The sequence below is a fragment of the Ochotona princeps genome, unplaced genomic scaffold (assembly GCF_030435755.1).
Source record: "Ochotona princeps isolate mOchPri1 unplaced genomic scaffold, mOchPri1.hap1 HAP1_SCAFFOLD_648, whole genome shotgun sequence".
NCBI classification, from domain to species: Eukaryota; Metazoa; Chordata; class Mammalia; order Lagomorpha; family Ochotonidae; genus Ochotona; species Ochotona princeps.
The window spans coordinates 31,718-38,054 of record NW_026700228.1 but is presented as its reverse complement, the minus strand read 5'-3'; the positions used below and the strand labels follow the sequence as shown (position 1 = coordinate 38,054).

The 6,337-nt window shown below is 46.3% G+C and overlaps 1 non-coding gene across 1 annotated transcript; it reads left to right on the top strand.

Moving 5' to 3' along the window:
* The first annotated feature begins 1,139 nt into the window (after positions 1-1,139).
* On the top strand, positions 1,140-1,212 carry TRNAK-CUU (transfer RNA lysine (anticodon CUU)). The gene has a single exon. It is a non-coding gene; the product is annotated as a tRNA-Lys (tRNA).
* The last annotated feature ends 5,125 nt before the right edge of the window (positions 1,213-6,337 follow it).

Here is a 6,337-nt window from a genome sequence, read left to right as displayed (position 1 = left end):
CCAAATGGAGTTGTTCTCCCACAAGAACCACTCGGCTGATTCTTCTTCAATATGCGCTTCACCAACATGCAGTGTTTCCTTGATTGAATTAGCTCTCACACCAATATTTGCACCTAGAGCCTTTGTATTGAGGGCTATCTGAAAACGGCTTTGGCGCTGAAGTTGTCTGTGAATGTGGAGTTGGTGGCATGTGAAACCCGCATGTGGAGCATTGGTTTGGGTGGCAAGCTCACCAAGCTTCATTTCAGTCCTAGGCACTCAAAGGGCATTAAGGTTAGAGTGTGAAAGCTGAGTTTCCTTGAGAGCTGCTTTGAAGCCTGATGGTGTGTGAAGTTAGTGAGCCAAATGGAGTTGTTCTCCCACAAGAACCACTCGGCTGATTCTTCTTCAAAATGCGCTTCACCAACATGCAGTGTTTCCTTGATTGAATTAGCTCTCACACGAATATTTGGGCCTAGAGCCTTTGTATTTAGGGCTATCTGAAAACGGCTTTGGCTAGGAAGTTGTCTGTGAATGTGGAGTTGGTGGCATGTGAAACCCGCATGTGGAGCATTGGTTTGTGTGGGAAGCTCACCAAGGTTCATTTCAGTCCTAGGCACTCAAAGGGCATTAAGCCTAGAGTGTGAAAACTGAGTTTCCTTGAGAGCGGCTTGGAAGCCTGATGGTATGTGAAGTTAGTGAGCCAAATGGAGTTGTTCTCCCACAAGAACCACTCGGCTGATTCTTCTTCAATATGCGCTTCACCAACATGCAGTGTTTCCTTGATTGAATTAGCTCTCACACCAATATTTGGGCCTAGAGCCTTTGTATTGAGGGCTATCTGAAAACGGCTTTGGCTAGGAAGTTGTCTGTGAATGTGGAGTTGGTGGCATGTGAAACCCGCATGTGGAGCATTGGTTTGTGTGCGAAATCTGAGTTCTTTGAGCTTTGCCTTGACACAGCACTGCAGAATACCCAGGCAGGCTTTCCTGAGAGAAATCATGATATGTTGACAGCAGAGGGGAATTTTGCTAATGTACAGGATCAGATTAATTATGACCCAGGAGTTTATGCACAGACCCCTGCTGCTGCAGTGAGGGCCTGGAAGTCTTTATCACCTAAGGGCTCGCTACATTTACATCTCTCTAAAATTGTCCAAGGCCCGGCTAGCTCAGTCGGTAGAGCATGAGACTCTTAATCTCAGGGTCGTAGGTTCGAGCCCCACGTTGGGCGCCATTTGTCACGGCTAGCTGAGCCGGCATAGTAGGCACGGCGAATCACGAGCGAAAAGCACCGACACACGTAGACCAGGATGATGTTACAAGTGCTCGGAGCCGTCTCTCTCGAGCCATCCTCCACAAGCCTCTTTATTAAAATATTATCCAAGGTTCATTTCACCAACATGCAGTGTTTCCTTGATTGAATTAGCCCTCACACCAATATTTGTGTCTAGAGCCTGTGTATTGAGGGCTATCTGAAAACGGCTTTGACGCTGAAGTTGTCTGTGAATGTGGAGTTGGTGGCATGTGAAACCCGCATGTGGAGCATTGGTTTGTGTGGGAAGCTCACCAAGCTTCATTTCAGTCCTAGGCACTCAAAGGGCATTAAGCCTACAGTGTGAAAGCTGAGTTTCCTTGAGAGCTGCTTGGAAGCCTGATGGTGTGTGAAGTTAGTGAGCCAAATGGAGTTGTTCTCCCACAAGAACCATTCGGCTGATTCTTCTTCAATATGCGCTTCACCAACATGCAGTGTTTCCTTGATTGAATTAGCTCTCACACCAATATTTGGGCCTAGAGCCTTTGTATTGAGGGCTATCTGAAAACGGCTTTAGCTAGGAAGTTGTCTGTGAATGAGGAGTTGGTGGCATGTGAAACCCGCATGTGATGCATTGGTTTGTGTGGGAAGCTCACCAAGGTTCATTTCAGTCCTAGGCATTCAAAGGGCATTAAGCTTAGAGTGTGAAAGCTGAGTTTCCTTGAGAGCTGCTTGGAAGCCTGATGGTGTGTGAAGTTAGTGAGCCAAATGGAGTTGTTCTCCCACAAGAACCACTCGGCTGATTCTTATATGCGCTTCACCAACATGCAGTGTTTCCTTGATTGAATTAACTCTCACACCAATATTTGCGCCTAGAGCCTTTGTATTGAGGGCTATCTGAAAACGGCTTTAGCTAGGAAGTTGTCTGTGAATGTGGAGTTGGTGGCATGTGAAACCCGCATGTGGAGCATTGGTTTGTGTGGGAAGCTCACCAAGGTTCATTTCAGTCCTAGGCACTCAAAGGGCATTAAGCGTAGAGTGTGAAAGCTGAGTTTCCTTGAGAGCTGCTTGGAAGCCTGATGGTGTGTGAAGTTAGTGAGCCAAATGAAGTTGTTCTCCCACAAGAACCACTCGACTGAATCTTCTTCAATATGCTCTTCACCAACATGCAGTGTTTCCTTGATTGAATTAGCTCTCACACCAATATTTGCGCCTAGAGCCTTTGTATTGAGGGCTATCTGAAAACGGCTTTAACTAGGAAGTTGTCTGTGAATGTGGAGTTGGTGGCATGTGAAACCCGCATGTGGAGCATTGGTTTGTGTGGGAAGCTCACCAAGCTTCATTTCAGTCCTAGGCACTCAAAGGGCATTAAGCCTAGAGTGTGAAAGCTGAGTTTCCTTGAGAGCTGCTTGGAAGCCTGATGGTGTGTGAAGTTAGTGAGCCAAATGGAGTTGTTCTCCCACAAGAACCACTCGGCTGATTCTTCTTCAATATGCGCTTCACCAACATGCAGTGTTTCCTTGATTGAATTAGCTCTCACACCAATATTTGCGCCTAGAGCCTTTGTATTGAGGGCTATCTGAAAACGGCTTTAACTAGGAAGTTGTCTGTGAGTGAGGAGTTGGTGGCATGTGAAACCCGCATGTGATGCATTGGTTTGTGAGGGAAGCTCACCAAGCTTCATTTCAGTCCTAGGCATTCAAAGGGCATTAAGCTTAGAGTGTGAAAGCTGAGTTTCCTGAGAGCTGCTTGGAAGCCTGATGGTGTGTGAAGTTAGTGAGCCAAATGGAGTTGTTCTCCCACAAGAACCACTCGGCTGATTCTTCTTCAATATGTGCTTCACCAACATGCAGTGTTTCCTTGATTGAATTAGCTCTCACACCAATATTTGGGCCTAGAGCCTTTGTATTGAGGGCTATCTGAAAACGGTTTTAGCTAGGAAGTTGTCTGTGAATGCGGAGTTGGTGGCATGTGAAACCCACATATGGAGCATTGGTTTGTGTGGGAAGCTCACCAAGCTTCATTTCAGTCCTAGGCACTCAAAGGGCATTAAGCCTAGAGTGTGAAAGCTGAGTTTCCTTGAGAGCTGCTTGGAAGCCTGATGGTGTGTGAAGTTAGTGAGCCAAATGGAGTTGTTCTCCCACAACAACCACTCGGCTGATTCTTCTTCAATATGCGCTTCACCAACATGCAGTGTTTCCTTGATTGAATTAGCTCTCACACCAATAGTTGCGCCTAGAGCCTTAGTATTGAGGGCTATCTGAAAACGGCTTTGGCGCTGAAGTTGTCTGTGAATGTGGAGTTGGTGGCATGTGAAACCCGCATGTGGAGCATTGGTTTGTGTGGGAAGCTCACCAAGCTTCATTTCAGTCCTAGGCACTCAAAGGGCATTAAGCCTAGAGTGTGAAAGCTGAGTTTCCTTGAGAGCTGCTTGGAAGCCTGATGGTGTGAGAAGTTAGTGAGCCAAATGGAGTTGTTCTCCCACAAGAACCACTCGGCTGATTCTTCTTCAATATGCCCTTCACCTACATGCTGTGTTTCCTTGATTGAATTAGCTCTCACACCAATACTTGCGCCTAGAGCCTTTGTATTGAGGGCTATCTGAAAACGGCTTTAGCTAGGAAGTTGTCTGTGAATGAGGAGTTGGTGGCATGTGAAACCCGCATGTGATGCATTGGTTTGTGAGGGAAGCTCACCAAGGTTCATTTCCGTCCTAGGCATTCAAAGGGCATTAAGCTTAGAGTGTGAAAACTGAGTTTCCTTGAGAGCTGCTTGGAAGCCTGATGGTGTGTGAAGTTAGTGAGCGAAATGGAGTTGTTCTCCCACAAGAACCACTTGGCTGATTCTTCTTCAATATGCGCTTCACCAACATGCAGTGTTTCCTTGATTGAATTAGCTCTCACACAAATATTTGCGCCTAGAGCCTTTGTATTGAGGGCTATCTGAAAACGGCTTTAGCTAGGAAGTTGTCTGTGAATGTGGAGTTGGTGGCATGTGAAACCCGCATGTGGAGCATTGGTTTGTGTGGGAAGCTCACCAAGCTTCATTTCAGTCCTAGGCACTCAAAGGGCATTAAGCCTACAGTGTGAAAGCTGAGTTTCCTTGAGAGCTGCTTGGAAGCCTGATGGTGTGTGAAGTTATTGAGCGAAATGGAGTTGTTCTCCCACAAGAACCACTCGGCTGATTCTTCTTCAATATGCGCTTCACCAACATGCAGTGTTTCCTTGATTGAATTAGCTCTCACACCAATATTTGCGCCTAGAGCCTTTGTATTGAGGGCTATCTGAAAACGGCTTACCTAGGGAGTTGTCTGTGAATGTGGAGTTGGTGGCATGTTAAACCCGCATGTGGAGCATTGGTTTGTGTGGGAAGCTCACCAAGCTTCATTTCAGTCCTAGGCACTCAAAGGGCATTAAGCCTAGAGTGTGAATACTGAGTTTCCTTGAGAGCTGCTTGGAAGCCTGATGGTGTGTGAAGTTAGTGAGCCAAATGGAGTTGTTCTCCCACAAGAACCACTCGGCTGATTCTTATATGCGCTTCACCAACATGCAGTGTTTCCTTGATTGAATTAACTCTCACACCAATATTTGCGCCTAGAGCCTTTGTATTGAGTGCTATCTGAAAACAGCTTTAGCTAGGAAGTTGTCTGTGAATGTGGAGTTGGTGGCATGTGAAACCCGCATGTGGAGCATTGGTTTGTGTGGGAAGCTCACCAAGGTTCATTTCAGTCCTAGGCACTCAAAGGGCATTAAGCCTACAATGTGAAAGCTGAGTTTCCTTGAGAGCTGCTTGGAAGCCTGATGGTGTGTGAAGTTAGTGAGCCAAATGGAGTTGTTCTCCCACAAGAACCACTCGGCTGATTCTTCTTCAATATGCGCTTCACCAACATGCAGTGTTTCCTTGATTGAATTAGCTCTCACAACAATATTTGCGCTTAGAGCCCTTCTATTGAGGGCTATCTGAAAACGGCTTTGGCTAGGAAGTTGTCTGTGAATGTGGAGTTGGTGGCATGTGAAACCCGCATGTGGAGCATTGGTTTTTGTTGGAAGCTCACCAAGCTTCATTTCAGTCCTAGGCACTCAAAGGGCATTAAACCTATAGTGTGAAAGCTGAGTTTCCTTGAGAGCTGCTTTTATTCCTGATGGTGTGTGAAGTTATTGAGCCAAATGGAGTTGTTCTCCCACAAGAACCACTCGGCTGATTCTTTTTCAATATTCGCTTCACCAACATGCAGTGTTTCCTTGATTGAATTAGCTCTCACACCAATATTTGCGCCTAGAGCCTTTGTATTGAGGGCTATCTGAAAACGGCTTTAGCTAGGAAGTTGTCTGTGAATGTGGAGTTGGTGGCATGTGAAACCCGCATGTGGAGCATTGGTTTGTGTGGGAAGCTCACCAAGCTTCATTTCAGTCCTAGGCACTCAAAGGGCATTAAGCTTAGAGTGTGAAAGCTGAGTTTCCTTGAGAGCTGCTTGGAAGCCTGATGGTGTGTGAAGTTAGTGAGCCAAATGGAGTTGTTCTCCCACAAGAACCACTCGGCTGATTCTTCTTCAATATGCGCTTCACCAACATGCAGTGTTTCCTTGATTGAATTAGCTCTCACACCAATATTTGCGCCTAGAGCCTTTGTATTGAGGGCTATCTGAAAACAGCTTTAGCTAGGAAGTTGTCTGTGAATGTGGAGTTGGTGGCATGTGAAACCCGCATGTGGAGCATGGGTTTGTGTGGGAAGCTCACCAAGCTTCATTTCAGTCCTAGGCACTCAAAGGGCATTAAGCCTAGAGTGTGAAAGCTGAGTTTCCTTGAGAGCTGCTTGGAAGCCTGATGGTGTGTGAAGTTAGTGAGCCAAATGGAGTTGTTCTCCCACAAGAACCACTCGGCTGATTCTTCTTCAATATGCGCTTCACCAACATGCAGTGTTTCCTTGATTGAATTAGCTCTCACACCAATAGTTGCACCTAGAGCCTTTGTATTGAGGGCTATCTGAAAACGGCTTTAGCTAGGAAGTTGTCTGTGAATGTGGAGTTTGTGGCATGTGAAACCCGCATGTGGAGCATTGGTTTGTGTGGGAAGCTCACCAAGGTTCATTTCAGTCCTAGGCACTC